At 42.4% G+C, this 17,413-nt stretch overlaps 1 protein-coding gene across 3 annotated transcripts in view; it reads left to right on the forward strand.

Moving 5' to 3' along the window:
- Nucleotides 1–956: 956 nt before the first annotated feature.
- The window catches only part of AFF3 (ALF transcription elongation factor 3), a 564,644-nt gene continuing 548,187 nt past the window's right edge, over nucleotides 957–17,413 (forward strand). For all 3 annotated transcript variants that reach the window (XM_081831996.1, XM_081831995.1, XM_081831997.1), the window contains exon 1: nucleotides 957–1,099. The gene's annotated coding sequence lies outside the window, so the exon portion shown is untranslated. The remainder of the gene's footprint in view (nucleotides 1,100–17,413) is intronic.

The following is a 17,413-nucleotide window of genomic DNA, read 5'->3' on the forward strand; positions in this document are numbered from 1 at the left end:
CCAGTTGAGCCAGGGTGCCCGGGGAACATCCTGGGAGAGCAGCAGAGACTTGTGAATATATGGATGTGGGCTTGGAAATAGGCCACCCGTGGAGAACATGAACCACTAGACTAAGCACGGAGCCCTGGGGAGGGACAAAAATTAAGACATTGACAGAGGAATGGGAGCCTGACAATGAGAGAGATCACCTGACCCAAACCAGGAGAATGTGGAGTCATGGAGGCCAAGAGGGAAGTTCCAGGAGTAAAGACATGGTCCCTGGTATCAAACGCTGCAGGGGAACAGATAAGGCAGGAACTGAGAAAGTGTCCATCAGTAAGCTCCTTGGTGACGGAAAGTAATTCCAGATATGAATGGGGTAGAATGGAAGGGTGTGAGGCAAGATGCCCTACTGTTCACTAGCCCGACTAGAGAATGGACATGAGTTGGTAGAAACCCTACAAATAGAGGAGCCTTGGGTCATCTGATTACTGATCTAGTGTACCTTCTCTCCCACTGCATCTCTATTCCAGAAAGTTCTAGAAGACTTATTACAGACCACAGGCAGGACAAGGCTTTTGGTTCTGGTCTCCTATGTATGGGCAGTTTGGGAAGCCAGCAGAGTTTCAGACAAGTCAAGTAGGCCATTTAAATCAGTGTACTTGATGGTAAGAATGTATTTAAGGGATTCCAAAAATGTTCTTTTAAGGAGTCCGCACAGAGTTAGGGAGAGGCAGAGCAGTAAAGAACTTCACCCTTGGCCTCCATGACCAACCACATTCTTTCGGTTTATGGCAGGTGGTTGGTCCCTCAGAGTGGGGCCCAGGCTCTTGCTTCCAGCCTTCTGGTAGACCTTGCCCTGTGGTAGGTAACAGGAGGGTAGTTGGGTATCTGGTGGGGAAATGCCATTGGCTGGTTTAGTCACTCGCCTCCACACTTTCACATCCTCTATCAGCACCTGCACACTTTAGTCGTGACCACACACACTCTTCCTGTTTATACAGAAAGTGCCATCCAGAAAGCTTGCCGGTGAGATGGGAGCATCACACACACAGCCTCAGAAGAAAGAAGCTGAACATCTTATTTGAGAGGGAAAGAAAAGGAGCCTGTGAGTTGAGAGGTAAGATCAAGCTGAAGAGCGTCTTGGTCCTCTGGGCTGCCATGGGTGGAGAAGAAGTAACCCTTGCTTTGTACCCTTTTTGGGGGTTGCATCAGAGTAGCCTAGCCCTCCTCCTCAGGACTGGGCAGCAGGGAGCACCCCCATTGCACCCATAGAGATAATTCAGCCCTGGGTGAGTGGCTGGACAGACTGAGGAGGCAGACTTGGAGTATGATCCGAAAGAGTCACAGAATTCATGTGGGTGCAGCATATGAGGGATGTACAACCTTGGTGTGGATGTGCTGATACCCTTTGTGATGATAGCTGGGCCTACAGGCCTTATGAACAGTGTGTCTGAACCTTATTTAGGCCGTTTGCTACACCCCCCAAAAAGAGACTATGACATGGCCACAGACTAGACCCTTGTGAATGGTCATAGAGATGATCTCCCAGAGGCCTGATCACAGGAAGGAGAGAATATGCGTTTTGCCCTAAGGCCACCACTGCTTCTGCATAAATAACCCAGAACAAATGACCTTCTCAACAATAGGGTCTGACAGCCCTAGCTCATATTCTCTGGATAGCACATCGTGTCAGACATCGTGCATGTATATACGGCCCATTCCATGCATATGTACATACATATAGACACATAGACACACATCTAATACAAAACAGCAATAGTGACAGTATTTTTGAAACTAATGGTGTGATAAAGGATTTTTTCCCCCTAATATGTGAATTCCTTGCTACTCAGGCTCTTACAAATGTAAAAGTGAAATCATGTGTAGATACACAGTTCATAATCTCTTTTATTCAAAGGGTTGAAAATTCTATGAGGTAGAGCCGTTCAGGTATTCTGCGACCTGATATTACAACTCAAATAGGGTAAGCCAACCTAAATATGAGTAAGCCAACCAACACCCACAACAGCAGAGAAGTGGCACTAAGCTTGTTCTTTGAGTCTCGAATGTACAACTAAATATTTATTTTTTAAAAAATTACGCTGTCTGCTTTTCTCAGAAGCATTTTCCCCTTAGTGCAAAGTGAGAAAGAGTTCCTTCCTTTACCTAGGTCCATCAGGGTTTCTCATCTCACTGCTGATGTGAGATTATTACAGTGAAAGTAACACAAACACTCAATATGCTAAGGTTTTGGTTTTGCTTCTCTCTACTGTGGTTCTCTTTCTCTGGGCAACAACCTGCATTTAGTGCTTAGTTGTGTCATACATATTTTTTATTTATTTTGCATTTAGAAAGTGGAAAAAATATACATTGCTCATTCCCTGGACTTCTGGGTTCAAATCTTTAACGCTTGTTGTGACTTTGGGCAAGTCATTCATTATACCTCTCTGCATCACCTGGCATCTGTAAAATGGGTACAACAATAGTCTCTACCTCTTAAGTAAGGTTTAGCAGAGCTGATACATGTAAAGTGCTTAGGAAAGTGCCTGGCATATTGAAAGGGCTCAATAAGTATTAGTGACCATCATTATTTTTTATCATCATCATCATCATCATCACCTTCTTTTCTGCAATTAAGCTGTTAGACTTGAAGGGAAATGGTAGGAGAGTGGGAAAGATCGAAGGTGGGATGTAGGGTCGGTAAACGAGGTATAAGGAGATACAGAGGAGGTCAGAGCAAGGATCCTCAAGTGCAAGCCCTGCGAAGGTATAGTAGGGGGAGGGGGGTGGCCATGAAAGGAGCCTGGGGCAGATCTTCCCCATGAGTCGCACTGGCAATCAGAGCAAGCTCTAGAGCTTGGTGGATTTGATGACACAAGTTCGTACACCTCTTGTGTGTCCATGTGCACAGCAACCTGGGCAGTAGAGACCTGTAACTGGCATCCAAATGACAGTACATGGCATGGGGTCAGTGTCTGTCACATGTGTGCACACGTTACATGCCTTCTAATGTTGTTGCATCAGATCCCTTGCGATTGTGTCTATTTTAGAAGGTAGCAGATAGCTGGCCCATGGGTGCGGAGCCGGGTGGGACTGGGCCGAGCGGGGGTCTCCGACTCTGTGCTCCTAGCCGCCAGGGTTGCCTCTACAGTACTAAGTGGTATTGAAATGTGACTGATGAGAAAGCCAGGTCGCAGAGAATTCAGAAAAAAGTTCAAAGTCACGCTGAGATTTAAGAGTCTGGGGAGGAGCTGGGTGCTGGTCTCTGATTTCTAGACCCTTTATTCTACACATGGGTTCAGAGGAAGAGCTTGCATCCTTGCATCCTGCCTCCTGAGGTTGACAGCTAGGGGACTCCTTCGATAAATCACTTTCTCTTTGGCGCTTCAGTTTCTTTATCTGTAAAATGGGTATAATAACCTGTCTTACTCAGTGCGCAGGGTTTTAGGAGATTCCGGGGAGGGTACATTTGCAAAATACAATTCTATTATTTCTTATTCATGTAGGAGACAAATGTGGAAAGTGACTTTCAGTACAGGACGTTAAAAGAAAAGGGAAAGTATAAATGACATTGGTTCTTAATGATGTGTCATTAGGGAGGATTTAGCTCATTCTTTCAAATAGCTGTTTTGCTCCCTGGTACTGATGTTCCATAATCTGTTGAATCATTCCCATATATGGAAAATTAATTTATTGCCAATTTTTATAATATTACAAATCAAACTGCAGCAACCGTTCTCCTACAAATCCTGTAGTACATTCTACCAGTTCTTTTTTTTGCGAATCCCATCAGCAAATGGTGTTCTCATTTTTGTTTTCATTGGCTTTTCTTTGATTATCAATGTGTTGATTCCCAATGTTTTAAAACATAACTGCAAGAAAATAAAAACATTATCCCTCATCCAAAAAACAGCCCAAATCCATGTTCCTTTTAAAGTGAAGTAGCACCATTTTTCTCATGATTAAAATACGAACAGGTGTTTGTGTACAAATACGAACCCATTGAAAAGCACCTTGTCAGAGATTCTTCTTTATACCTGTTACTGGTGCTAAAAATGGGGGGGGGGGGCTATCACAAATACAAGACAACGAGACTCCTGTGATAACTAATAAACATGACAATTTGATTTATTAATGGTCCTCTGCTGTAGCCTGTTGACAGATTTTTCTTTATGGAAAAATTACCATGGTTTAAATCTCTATCATATGGCACTTAATTCAATCGACAATATGTTACCAATTAGATCCTGCTTAAACTACCATCCGCCAGCAGACCACAGAACATGTTAAGTAGGACGACAATCAGATAACTAATAAAATGCTTTGTGGCAGCTTTCTCAGGCCCAAGGAGCAGTGCTGAAACAATGGAAAATGAGGAGAGGAAAGGCAAAGCCAGCATTTACTTTTCCCCGTTCTGAACAGAAAAATTGTTTCAGGTTCTCCTGAAAGCGTACAAAGGGTTTGGGTTTGAGCTGATCCTCGCACGTGCTGATCCTCACTATCCCTGTTCCACCCCTCCATCCTCTTGCCTCCTTTGGTGATAAATTTGCAAACTGAAAGGCATTCTACTCCAAAATCCTCTCTAAGGTGAAAATGGAGAACTTCAACTCAGCCATGATGCCCCATTTAGTCATGTGTTTTAAGAGTCCACCTTTCCCCCAAGCACCAGCTGTTGACCACAGTAAGAGAATTCTTGCTAAGTGGGATGAGTTGCTTTTCTTCTTTTCGTCTTGGAATCTGGCCGTTTCGGTCAGTGCACTGTTGCAAGAGAGAGAAACCAAACTGACCTGTGCTAAACAAAAAGGCAATCTTTTGGAACAATTTGGAACAACCAGGTGTAAAAGAGAGCAGCAAGTGAGGGAGTCTGAAGGCCAAGCCACCAGAACCAGTAAGAACAACATTAAGAACCACAGTAATGGAAATGTGAACACAGTCTGCGCCCTGTAATGTGGCCACCACTGTGACAGATATGACCTCAGTTGTCCCCACTTTGGGGCATTCTTTATGTAAAATACAGAATCCCAGAGAGAAAGGAGAGTGTGATGAGCTGCATCTAGGTCTCGTGCCTGCCCCCAGAGAAAGGTCAGGTCTGTGCATTTGACTTCAGGCCCTACTTCCCAAAGCTCTGCACATGAAGGCATCCTCAAAAGGAAAAACGGAGTGGTGATAGGAAGGGGTGGATAGTTGGAAGGTGACAGCAAAAAATGATAAATGTCTGCCCCATGGTGACTACACTGCAGCCTCTGAGTGGAGGCTGGTTAGTTCTAAATGGGAGACATCAGCCACTGGTGGTTTGTTTCTATAGGTAGGTGTACAAAAGGCAGAATTAGGAGGTTGAGACCCCATTCTTCCTGCATTCTCATTCTGGTCACTTTGCATCGATAGCTTTGCTTCACTTCTACAGCATGAGACCAAGGAATTTTCTTAAGGACCTGAGCAATAAGACGGAACTTCCTTCTAAATCAAAGTAATAGGTACTGTTTCCTCAGCTCTTACCTATGGTGAGCATTTTATAGTCATTTTCTGAGTCCCCACAACAGCCCTACAAAGTAGATATTCACATAGAGAGAATAGAGGCTCTAAGGTTAAGTGACTTGCCCAAGTGCATACAGTTAGAGGTGAGGTTTAAACCCTGGCTTCCCAACTCTGAAGCCTTCCACACCAGCCAGCCTTAAGGTGATCCTGAGTCCAGGCTTCACAGCAGCACACATGACATTATTTGAATAAAACCCCTTTTCCTCCAGGACACGACTGTGTGTGTGTCTGTGTGCACGTGCACGCACGTGTGGGCTCTAGGTACACAGAACTAGGAAAAATGCTGAGAGGAAAGTTAGGGGCTCAGAGGAAAAAGATCCCATATGTTACAACTTTGCCTGGGCTGTCCTTGTTTCTAAATGCCATGACAATATTTTTTTGAAGCAAAGATCAAAGGACATATGGTCTGACTCATGGGTTAACAAAGGGAAAATATATGAAATTGGAAATATCTGGGACAATTTGAGATGTGCAGCTACAATCATTCTCAGAGCACCTGGAAATCATGGAGTTCTTTATTGACACACTTTGAAAAACTGGCATATTAAATCCCATTCTCCAAAGTAGGAATAATTTTATCAGCAGAAATTAGGACAGCCTTATACATTGGCTATTTGATTCCAGAGCTGTGAAATTTCATGCCCATGGAAATAACAAAGGTGTGAAATCTGTTTGCATCACCTGTAAAATCATTAGAAATAATAAGAGAATTCTTCATACAAAAATAAATAGATTTCTTAGAGCAAAAATAGCCAGTAAGAAAATATAATGAGAAAAAGGGGATATAATTCACAAAAGCCACTGCAATTTAAATACCTAGAAAAGAACTTAAGAGAAAACACATGAGACTATATGAAAAAAATCTACTTAGGTTTGTGAAACATATAAGTGGAAACACATAATGTGTGGAGACTAGATAAGCAGACCCAGTATTAACTCTCACCAAACTAATTTGTATGCCAAAAATATACAAAATAAAATTTCCAGTGCGTATGGGGTAGAAGGGGACTTGATAAAATTCCAATCTAAAATTCTGATGAACTTCAGATTAGAATAACCAGGATATTCTTGGGGGAAAAAAGAAGAAAAGGTGGGGGCGCAGTCATGGTGCTTGCCTTGTGGAGTATGAAAGTTTCAGTGGCCATATGGTTCCAGATGGATATACAGATCAGTGGGAGAGAAGAGAAAGTTCACACACACATAGGCAAATTTGGTATATGATAAATATATTGAATCAGTAATATCAAGAACAAGGACAGTAATATCGAGAATGGTCAGTCCTCATTTGACTGGATTCTCTGGCAGATCTGACATGATTATTCACTCCTTCCTTACCAAAACAACTTACCCCTCTGCCTCCAGAACATCATTCTCTTACTTCTCTTCCTATCTCACTGGCCGCCTTCCTCACTCCCTCACAGCCTCCTTTTTGGGTTCCTTCTCCAACTCTTCCACATCCATAGATGGTGGAGTGCTCAGGGCTCAGTCCTCCAACTTCTCTGCTCAGTCTGCATTCATTCCCCAGGGCTTCTGGTCTGATATGACCATGGGAACACCAACAATGCCCAGACTTACCTCTCCCAGCCCTGACCTGTCTTCTGACTGGACACCCGGCTGCCCAACAACACTCAGCATCTCTACTTGAATGTATATTCAGCCTCATAATCTTAACATGTCCAAAACAGAATTCCCGATTTCCCTGCTTCCAACCCTTCTCCTCCTGCAGTTTCCTTTCATGTCACTAAAAGCCTCCTCTGTTCTTCCTCTGTCAGGCCAGCACCTCAAAGCCATCCTTCATGCCTTTCTTTCACAACACACATCTAATCCATCAGCAACTCCCATCCACATGTCCTTTGAAATATATCCAGAACTGAATCACTTCTCACCTCTTCAGCCTCTACCACTCTGGTCTCTTACCCGCTCTGCATATTGGTTTCCTTTCCACACTCTCCCTTCTTCCCTCTGTTCTCAGCACAGACCCAGAGGAATTGTCATAGAACAGGTCAAATCATGTGACTGCTCAAACCCCTCCAAAAGCCTCCTTCCTCACTGTTCCAGTTCTCTATTCCCGTAAGACCAACTATCCCAAAAGATGATGGCTTAAGACAACATTTCAATCTTGCTCAAGATACCATGGATCAGGGGCGCCTGGGTGGCTCAGTTGTTAAGCGTCTGCCTTCTGCTCAGGTCATGATCCCAGGGTCCTGGGATCGAGCCCCGCATCAGGCTCCCTGCTCCGCGGGAAGCCTGCTTCTCCCTCTCCCACTCCCCCTGCTTGCGTTCCCTCTCTCGCTGTGTCTCTCTCTGTGAAATAAATAAATAAAATCTTTAAAAAAAAAAAAAAGATACCATGGATCAGGAATTGGGGCATTTAGGTGATGGCCAGGCTGGAGGATCCCCTTCCACTTCTTCACCCACGTGCCTGGTGCCTTGTGGCTCCTTGGTCTCTCTGTCTCTTCATGTGGCATCTCATCATCCAGGGCTCTGTGGCTTGGGCTTCTCACAGAATGGTGATCTTGGGGTAGTTGCATTTTTTCCATTGTGATTGGCTTCTAAGAGGCAGGAAGAAGAAGCTGCCACACCAGTAAGGGGCTACTCCCCAAACTGTTACAGCATCCCTCCTGCCGTATTTTATTGGCCAAAGCAGTTACCAGGCCTGCCCAGATTCAAAGAGGTTGAGGGTATGGCAATGCCATATTGCAGACAAGCCCACAAGATGTGGCTGTGGCCATCTTTGGGAAATGTAATGTGCTATGCTCATCCAGTGCCAAAATCCACAGTGCTTACCATAATCTATCAGGTCCTACATGATCTGTCTCCAGCCACCCCTCTGACTTCTTCTAGTATCATCTCCCCTAATTTGTGGTACTGCTTCAGCTAGAGTGGTCTCTTTGCCATTTTTGGAACACATCAAGTATAATCTGACCTCATGGCCCAGCACCTACTGTTCCCTCTGCCTGGAATGCCCTTCCCTGGGTACATAGGTCACCTCTCACTTCCTTCAGTTCTCTCCCCTAACATCACCATTTCAGAGAGACCTTCCTCACAGACCTTACATACCTACCACTCTGTGTAAAATAGCCATTCCATCCCCTCTTTGTTCCCTGCAATTAGCACCACCTAACATACTATATGTTTGCCTCTCCCCATTATAATGTAATGTAACCCCAGGACCTAGAAAAATGCCTGCTCACTGTAGGTTCTGGAAAAGGATTTGTTGAATAAATGTATGAGTGGAAAAGTAACTTTCCAGGAAACAATACTAGGACACTGTGTAATTGGGGGTGGTCATGAGTAGAGTAAAATTAGATGAATACTAAACTAAAATGAATTCTAGAAAGATTTTAATGTATTATAATAAAACTTGACAATTACTAGAGAAAATTTAGGTGAAGATTTAATAATCTTGGGGCAAGAAATGTTTTTGTAAGTCTGATACTAAGTAAATGAAATATAAATAAAAATAAGGATAGATTTGACTCTGTCAAAAACACCACACACACAGAAAATGAACAGCAAACTTGGAAAAATACTTCAATATATAATGTGTGCATGCTATCACTAATAGATACAAAGCTCTGTCAAATAAACTCAGAAAAGAAAAAAATATATATAAATGACTAATAAGCATTTGGGAAGAAAAATTCCACCAGCTGTGTGGTGGCAGGCAAGCTACTCAGTTCCGTCAAAGTGGATGCCATGTGGCTTCGGTGAGCAAATATCCGTACCTTTCTTAGAATAGCACTTGGCATATAGTAGGTGCTTAATAACCACTGGCTTTTCCTATTATGATCTCCTAATGCCATGCATGATACGTAGATGGAACTTCTAAGTGTTTATTAATTATTTCATTCCTTCATTCCCTGGGGTGCACCTGTTAGCTCACTGCAGAGGCACCCCTTGGCTTTCTTCCCCCATTGACTCATAAATATAATGAAAAGAAGGTGAGGTAGAAACCCTTTAATTCTTGAGAAATCTATTTTAAAAGGCAGTGTCTCCCAAGAAAACTGGATTTATATCATATCAATAATACTGACCTGAAAATCATATTCATTTGAGTAGTTAAGGGCTGAGAAAGCACCATGTCATGCACTGAACCAACACTTCCTCTGTTTGGTTAAAAAAATAATAATAATAATAAGATAATAATAATAATAATAAAAAAATATGTCTGCGGAGTCTGAGTTTCACAGGAGTAGTGGGCTGCCCTGCTCTTAAAGATATTGGGGATATTGGGGAACTGGAATGTTGAGTCCATCTTTTTGTTTTTCAAATGGCGTATTTACAGTCTGAAGTCAGAGAAGCTCTGGGCTGAAAATGTTGCTGTGGAATTTCTGGCCATTTATTTTATGAGTCTGTTATTCAATCTTCATCGTTGTCTGGCCAGCAATTATATTTTTGTGCTTTAGGAGATGCTCAACAATCTTTGTTTAGAAATAAAGAGTGAGCAGTTAACCCTCCTGACTGGTAAATGAGCTTCGGTTGACTCAACTGAGATCTTTGAGGATTGACAATGCCTCAGTTGGGTTGTCCTGTGAGGGAGCCCAGTGATCTCGTCTTCCCAAACTGCATGAAATGATTTTGCTCACAAACCTTCTGAAAGAACCCCAGAAAACTTCGTACTTCAAGGCTTCCTGGAAATCAGTATTTGAAAGTGCCCCTTAAAAAACAAAAAGCCACAGTCCTTTATTTCAGGACAATGAACATTCTAAGGATTGTAGTAAGATTGGTGCGGGCAATGACGTGCATAGGGGCACACTGCTGAGCGTGTGAGCAGGGACTAAGATTCAGCCCACACTCCATTCTCCCAGAGGAAGGGATGCTTTTTCTCCAATTCTCACAAAGTCACCAGCATCTCACTAAGCCCTGTGCCCACAGAGCTGCACCCTTGAGAGTGGGTGTCTCTTATGCATGTACACAGGACAGGCCTGGGTGAGAGGAGTGACCTATGTGGTAGAAATCTGTGGTGCAGGGGAGGCAGGAATGGAGAGATGGCATTGAGCCTTGCCCATGGAGCAGTCTTGGGCAAATCAGTTTTAGAAAGGATGACATCCACAAACAGAAGCTAGTCGTAGAGTCCATTAACCCTGACTGTATCATTCAGCTTCTAGAAACTTCTAGAAAATTCTTTGCATACCCTACCCAAGTTTGGAGACTTCTGTGTTAATCATTATGTTTCACATGCCACATGCCCTTAACTAATAGGGAGCTACTGAAAGTGTGACATCTTCAACATGCCTCCCTTAGGACAAGGATTCCTGCCAGTGACACTTGGGCATGACACACCTCCTTCTCACGGATAGTGCAATTTGTATGGGGTAGAACCACATAGAAGCCATTGCAGAGGCTTTGATGAATGTTAGATCTCAACTCCAATCGCAGCTGTGCTCCTAGTATAAACTAACATTAACGATCCCTCATCCAGCACTTACTATGCACCAGGCACTAGGAGCTCTGTAACCGTGGACAAATTATTTTCCTCTCCGAGTCTCAGTTTACTCTTAAATAGGGATAATAATACATCTGGCTTGTTGTGAGGATTTAATGAGGTTGTATGCAAAGCATTCAGAGTACCTGGGATATACAGAGCACTCAGTAAAAAGCAGCTATTTTTTCTTATTTAGACACTGGACCCGTATCAACTTTAACGTACCTATTACTTGAAGAACAAGTAAATTAGACATGTTGGGAAGAGGGTTAATTCCTGAGATTGGTGGAGCATTTTGTGAATAACAATAGTAATTTTCTAAATGGCTCTGAGCAACTCGGAAAAGAGCATGCATGTAGCACAGGCCCTGGTGATTTCCTGTAGAGTAAATTGCCCATTGGAATGGCCTGACCATTACTTGCTCATAATGGGGACTGTTTTATATATATACTTAGTTATAGCACATTTGCCAGGAAAACTCCTAGGCTGATGTTTTTGCCTAAATAGCCAACTTTTTTTTTTCTTGAATAAAGTGTCAAATAACTGTATATGATTCAGATTTTATGTTCAGCTGATTATTTACATCAGGAAGCATCAATCCAGAGTAACTGGCAAGTGGGTACACATCCAAATGATATGATGATATCTCTGCTACATTTTCCTGTGATTCGGGGGAGAAAATCATTAGGGATTCTTGTTTCAGAATCTCATCAAAATAGATCCTTTGGTTTAGTTAAGTGGTTGCTGCTGTGAAGTTTGTCCGTGGTGGGAATGTAGCTGAAATCAGGGAGACTCTGACCCATGAACTATGGTCCTGTCTTCTGCCCAGCTGCTCTCCTGGTGCCACATTCCTCACTGGACTTTGTGGATGAGCAGCTTGGGTTAGCAAAGGCGACAGATGGACTAAAGGTGCCTGACCATTGACCCTGACCTCTGACCCAATTCCCTCTGTGTGTACTCCAGAAATGTGTCTATGGGAAGGATAAACAAATTAAATATCTCAGGGTTGAACCTTAGAGGTCATCTATTCTAACCATACTCTCCTTTTCCAACACATTTCGGTAAGTGGTCATCGATTCAGTTTAACTACCTCTGGCAACAAAGGGCCTATGGCCCCTTGATATGGCCATTTCTTTTCCAAAGAGTTCTGATTACTTGAAAGTCCTTCATTTCAAAGCAAAATCAGCCTTTTTGTCATTTTGACTCTTGTTTCTCATTTTGCCTTCTGGTGTCACAGTGAATAAATACAAGAATATGAGATTGACTTAGGCAAACAGACCAAGCATCCTCTGAGCCAAAGAGCAATAACCAACATTTATTTATTAATCTCCAGTGGCATGGGTTGGAGGAAGCAGGCTCTGGAAAACTCATTGCTTGGACTCTGAAATTAACCTTCCCTGAGTGGGTCGCTCTGGTCATCCTTAACCAACCTCAAAAAACGTCAGAAGCCCCTTGAGTTTTTCCTATGAGAATGGGCAAGGCAGGGAGGCAGAGGGTGGAAAGGATGGAGAGAGAGAGAGAGAGAAATTAGGGGTGGTATTATTCATACTAAGGGAACTAGTAAGAGAGGGTCAAAGGTCTACCTGCTTCATGATTGTTTTCTGACTAATGCTGACTCCTGCGTGAGATGTATGCCATTCCAAGAGTTCCCATGCCTCTAGGTAACATCAGCATCCAGTTGGGAGCAGGAACTTTCTAGGGGCTGCTCTTCCCAGGCCATGTTTATTCAGACATTCAGATCACTTGTGTGGCAGGGGTGGGGTGCAATGGCTGAAGCTCAGAAGTCAGGCCAAGAAGGGCCTGAGGTCCTCTGAGGTCTCAGAGTCAGCAAGAAGTGCCTGCAAGGAATCAAAAGACCTCCAGTCTGATTCTGGCTCTACCACCCAGCAGCCTTGTGACCTTGGGCACCATCCTCAACCCTTTTTTTTTTTTTTTTTAGGATTTTTAAAATTAATTAATTAATTATTTGTCGGAGAGAGAGAGAGCACAAGCTGGGGGAGTGGCAGGGAGAGCAGGCAGAGGGAGAAGCAGGCTCCCCGCTGAGCAGGGAGCCCAATGCAGGGCTCAATCCCAGGACCCTGGGATCATCTAGTCGAAGGCAGCCGCTTAACCAACTGAGCCACCTAGGCATCCCATCCTCATCCTTTTTGAGCCTGGTGTTCCTTACCTTTTAAAGGGCAATAACCACCACCACCACCTTCCCACCTACACCATAGTAATGACGTGAGAATCAGATGAGACAATGGAAGTAAATGACGATGAGCGCCCAGCTGAGGTGACGGAGGGATCAGAACTGAACATTCTGATGGAAATGTGAGAAATACAGGTCAGTGATTGTGGATTTTCTAAATAGCTGAGTCACGGGCACTCGACACCTGGCTGCATCATTTCCTTTTTCCCTGGATGAGTTGTGATTGCAGACCTACCTCCTAGAGATGACGGAATGATGCACCACTGTGCCCCCCGCCCAGGATTGCTGACAGGATTCCTACAACCTGGCCAAGCAGCTGGCAGCTCATTGAGGCACATTTATATGCATCAGCACTGTTTTCATCGTATACTTTAAACAACTTTAATTAATAATACCCTCCTTTCCCAGTGTGTCAACACAACTCCACCTTTTCATTTTGAAAGAACTTAAACAAATACAGAAATAAAATATTCAATTATTGGAACTAGAAATGAGAAAATATAATTGATTTGAGAGGTTTTTGCTACAAAAATTCCCCAGGGCCACTGACTACATTTTATTAAAAAATATCACACTCTTATATTTCTACATTTCTTATGTAATAATTTTGAGTTTCTCAGGGGGAAAATAGTATTATTGAAGGAAAAATAATTATGACAAGTGTTAAAGATTAGTGAGCCAGATTCCCCTGGTGTGCAACCAATATCCTGGCAGTAAGTTAAGTGCCTTAGGAAGCGACGTGAACTCTTGTCATTGAGGAAATTACTGCTTCGATGCACTAACAAGGACCCTAGTGGATTGGAAGAGTTCATTCAGCTTCCCAGAGCACCAAGCCTAATCCCCGTGCAGCATTTGTGCTCTGAGAGAATCTGGATCTGTGTTCATCCACATCTATTTCTGTCTTCTAAGAATAGGCACTTCTTCAGGGTAGAGCCCATATCTTTACAATTATCATTGGCATCTGGCCTGGCCCCATGCTCCTGAGAGCCCAGCAAACACTCCTCTGGCTTCTTGAATAGAACGTGCCTTGCCACAGATCAATGCCTAAATTGCCCTGTTAATGTTTCTCTGCCTCCCTGCTAAAACAGTATCGTAACTTCCTGACAAGCACCAAAACTTGGATAATAAAATCCAGCTCTTTCCCCCCAACATTCTCTGCACCTCCCCTTCGACTTATGCAACAAAGACACAAAGTATGCAATAAGTGGACGATATTCTACTCAGTCACCTAGTATGTAGTATTTTCTTCTTCTTTGGGAGTTCAAAGTTATTAGATACTTAAAATCAAATCCAGAAGTCCAGTCCATTCCCCAAAGGCCAAGAACAGAGTTGTGTGCAAGCTGTGGTCTCAAGTGTAAGCACAGAGCCAGGAGAACCCAGCCTCATCGGTGATAAGGAAACAAAGAGAAGTCAGAGGCCTCACTTCGTGCTTCTTAAGCAATTCATCAGCACCCCTACGTGGCCTGCCAAACCCTGTTAGACTTGGCTCCTGCCTACTTGCACGGGCTCACACAGAGCCTGCCTCCCCATCGCATTCTGCTCTGGCCACCTGGATCTTCTCCCCACCCAGTCTGCACACATGTTCCCTCAGTCTGGAGCTCTCTTTCTTCACCTGGCTGATTCCTCCTCCAGGTCCCACCTTACCTGTCATGTCCCCAAGGAGCATCCCCATTCATGGCATGCTCCACTCTCCTCTGTCCTTCCACTATAATTTTTTTTCATCAGAATTGTACCTTTATCTGATAACCATTCAATGTTGGGAAGAGACAGCCTCTGACCCTTCTCCTCTGCACTCATGTATTGTTTCCCAGAGTCACCTTCTTTTCACTACCCATTGATCAGCAGGTGTCCCCAGTGCCATTCTAGGCACAAAGGATACAATGTTGGAAAAAGGAGACAGACAAGATCCCATTCTAAGGTTGTTTCCATTGTCATTTCTTCTGTTCTTTCTTCCATGTAGATAATATGCCTATAATTCTATTTTTTTTTAAAAAAAATGTATCAATAAAGGATATAATTTATAGACTCTTCAATATGAAAGTTCGATCATTTGGCTCAGTCCTACCACCCTTCCCCCCTCACCCAATCCTGTACATTTACAGTGTCTGATGTTTATATTATTATTTTTTTGTTATATTTGTTATCTATTGTTCTTCCCGTGTTTATATTTGTAATATAAAGTATTATACTAAATCTATTTCTTGTTTCATTAACTTTTGATAATATTGTATCTCTCGATTTCTCACTTTAAAAAGTAAAATTATTGATGACCCTCCCCTTTTATCCACCTTCCAAGTCTCATTTTGTCATATAAACATATACCTTACATTTTGTCCTAAAGTTGCAGCCACATCTCCTTGATTTATCCATAGATTGATCAAGTCATGTGTTAGGAGTGTATTCTTTTTAAGAAGTCTAACATCGTAACCCCTGGGACAACTGAGAGAGGATGTTCCCAGCATCAAGGTTCAATGGAATTTCTCTCTCTTTGTTTTTTATCCACCAATATCGCCATGTTTTAGTTTGCTTCATGTGTGATTTATGATTTTATTAAACATTCCGCTTTAGTATATATTCCTTACCCTACCAGGGATCCCTGGAGTTTCCAATGGGTGCTGTTGGGCTCTTTTTGCATTATCTGTCTTTGTGATTAGTTTTCCCCAAGCCTGTCTTTTCTGTCAAGTCCCCTTTTTCTCCTGGAGACCTCCATCCCCCATCTCCTCACCATCCTTCTATTCCAATCTGTACTGGTTGCCCTCTGAACCTTCTATTCAATGGTCATGGTGCAAATTTTTCCCACTGCTCTCAGGAATCTAGATTGTAACTACAGATTCCTGGACCCTACAACCTTCTTCTTATTTGACTCTCTTGTTTCTCTGGGTATGTCTTCAAATACTTTTCAAGGAAAGGATGTATGGTAGATAAACTTTCTGAGATCTTTTTGCCAGAAAATATTATTCTGCCCTCATACTTGATTGACATCTGGCTGGGTATAGAAGCCTTTAGAAGTTTTTTTTTTTAATCCTTGGTATTCTGACACATCAAAGGTGTTTCTAGGTATGGCTCTCTTTTCTTTAATTGTTCTGGGCATTCAGAAGCTCTTTTAATTCTGAAGAATTTTGTCCTTCAGCTTTGGAAATGTTTTCTTCAAGTTTTTTTTTTTTTTTTGATAATTTTTTTCATTTTCAAAACTGCATGTGAGACTCCTAGGCTGTACTTCTGACTGATCTTTTGTCTCATAGTTTTCAATTCTTTGTCTTTTTCCCCCTATGTTTTAAGAGAATAGAAAGAGTCTTTGGATTTATTTTCTAGGTCTTCTGTAATTAAATTTTTTCTCAACCAGTACTATTTTTTTTTAAATCTGCAATCATTCTCTTTCATTCTCTAATTGTTTCTTTTTCTTAGCATTTTGTCCCAATTTTAAGGATATCATATTTTCTCCAAAATTCCCCTTGCATATTAATTAGAGTATTTTTAGTGTTGTTTTCTATTCCTTAATTGTCTCCCCCCCACCCCTTTCTGGGTTAGTTTTTGTCTTTTTGTTGTTTTGTGTGTGTGTGTGTGTGTGTGTGTGTGTGTGTGTGTGGTCTTGGGATTTTTTTTTCTGTTTTTTGTTTTTGTCTTTCTTTTTCATGCTGCAGTTCTCCTTGTATGCCTGGTAATCCTTAGTTTTGCATTTCCATTTAAGGGAGAAGGATTAAGTGACTTGTGTATTTCAAGTGTTTATCATTTGTAGGTCTATTTTCTGGCTGGATCTCTCTCCTTCAGAACTGTGAGTGGGATGGAGTAGGGTGTGTCTACTAGGAAGCTTTGCTTTAGGGTGGCATGAGAGTGAGAAACAATCATCCTGAGGACTTCTAAATGATAAAATGAGGAAGGCTTTATTCTAGTGCTCCAAATATTAATGCCATTTTACAAAGAGGAAACTGAAGCTCAGAGACTTGCCTGTGCCTAAATAGCTAGAAAGTGATTAAGTCAAAATCTGAACTGCAGTTTGCCTGATGAACACATTTATTCTCATTTGACAAAACCAAATAAATTTCAGTGTAAATTGAAAATTAGTGTTAAATGAATAATTAGTTCTATCTTCTGTGTGACTATACACTTTCCTGTGCTATCTACTTCAAGTTTCTGCCTTGATGGTCATATCTACAGTGGCACACCAGGGACTCTGCCCCTTTCCACCCATGTAACAAGCCATATTTTTCTCTTAAACAATTAATCTACTCTCTGCTGTTAAAGAAAATGAGATAATTAAATTTCACTCACACTCAGAA

The sequence above is a fragment of the Leptonychotes weddellii genome, chromosome 10, assembly GCF_054177405.1.
Source record: "Leptonychotes weddellii isolate Sample4059 chromosome 10, ASM5417740v2, whole genome shotgun sequence".
NCBI classification, from domain to species: Eukaryota; Metazoa; Chordata; class Mammalia; order Carnivora; family Phocidae; genus Leptonychotes; species Leptonychotes weddellii.